Below are 1,754 nucleotides of genomic sequence, written 5' to 3'. Positions count from 1 at the left end.
TATATATATATATATATATATGCGACGGGCTTCCACATTGTTCTCCTCTATGTAATTTACACACAAAGCGTTCGTCGGCCCGCTGTGGAGCTGAAATTGAAATCAATCACGCAGTTGTAGAGCGAGCTCTTTGGTCACACAGCAATGGTTTTTTTTTTTTTTTTGTCTTTCAACCTTCCAAGGTCGATAAAAAAAATACCATTTCCTCACTGCGGTCGGTGTAATTGACTAGCCTCTCCCCTGAAATTGCTGACCTTGTGCCATAAATTTGAATCCACTATAGCATTAGCGCAGACCCTATTTTGTGAATAATCAATTTGCTTCTTAAAACTTAAATACTAATGGCTTAGATATCAGATATGAAATTATTGATCGTGCAGATATTTAGAACCAAATACCCCACATTTGTTTATTTATGTATTTTTAAGGAATGAGTATCTTTCAATCATGGAAATGTACTGAACAGAAATTCTAATTTTATATCATTTTGCTGAAAAAACTTTCACTAATTTTGAAGAATTTCAAGGTATCTAACCCTTTATCATTTATCATGGATCATAATCGATAAAGACCCAACAGATTGGCTTCCACTGTCCCAAAACTGCGTTTCAAATGTCAAATACTAACTATTTATTCTAAATTTTTTGTAAACTTTTGATAATTAATTTTTTTCAGTTATCTTTTACATAGATGCCCTTCGCTTATATTATACTCTAACCCTGTTTATCATTTAATTTTATTTTCCGTACTATGTTCTCTTACGATTAATCACTATTTATAAGCAAATTCATGTTTGTGCGTGTGTGTGTTATGTATATATTTTCACTTTAAAACAACAAATAACAGTTTACACAATAAAAACCTTTCTCTTTACAATTTTTCTTTTGTCTCCACACGCTTTTTTCCCATTTTCAGTCGCATACATCATTAATACGAAGTTTGTTTCATTTTTGATCTATAGATATTTCTAAATCAATTTTTTCTTTCTTCTTCGACCGCTACCCTCGACTTGCGACCTTTCTTCTCTCTTTCCTTTTCTCCTTTTAATTCTTTTCTTTTATTTCTTCTTTCTTTCTTTATCGTTATCGTTCAGCAGTCTAAGTTTCTATAAATATCCGTTTTATCAACGCCAGCTTTATCGATTTTAAGATACATACACATAACTGTATATATATATATATATATATATATATATATATATATATATACTACATGCATACATATATATATACATATATACGTACATATATACATACATATAAGATATACATATATATATACATGTATATATATATATACATATATATATATACATACATATGCATATATATATATACATATATATAAAAGTATATACATAAAAAAAAATGGACAGTGAAGACCCTGCACACTGTGCTCAGGCTCAGGAGGACCAAACGGATCACCAAGACAAAGCAGATGCCACCAGTGCTGTAGCCACTGATGAGGGATGCAATGACCATGGTGAATACAGTCAACGCTGCACCACAAACGACAAAGACAGGAGAACAGACAAGAAGACGGTAAACACAAACAGGCTTCAAGCCCAAACACGTCACACAGAGAAAAAGAAAAAGAAACAGATCTGTAAATTCTACCTAAATGGTACCTGCTGGCACGGGGAAAAGGGACGAAACTGCAAATTTGCCCATCCCAAACACCTCCAGCTAAACAAGGTAGATAACTACTTACAACAAAATAAGCGGGAGCGCAGAAAAGGGAAACCAGAAAGCTTA

The 1,754-nt window shown here is 32.7% G+C and overlaps 1 protein-coding gene across 2 annotated transcripts in view; it reads right to left on the bottom strand.

The window, feature by feature from the left end:
- The window catches only part of LOC106869337 (heat shock 70 kDa protein 12A), a 296,374-nt gene that overhangs the window by 105,194 nt on the left and 189,426 nt on the right, over positions 1-1,754 (bottom strand). The gene's annotated exons all lie outside the window — the stretch shown is intronic.

The sequence above is a fragment of the Octopus bimaculoides genome, chromosome 2, assembly GCF_001194135.2.
Source record: "Octopus bimaculoides isolate UCB-OBI-ISO-001 chromosome 2, ASM119413v2, whole genome shotgun sequence".
Lineage (NCBI taxonomy): Eukaryota > Metazoa > Mollusca > Cephalopoda > Octopoda > Octopodidae > Octopus > Octopus bimaculoides.
The sequence above is the reverse complement of the archived record's forward strand: the minus strand, read 5'-3'. Positions and strand labels throughout refer to the sequence as shown.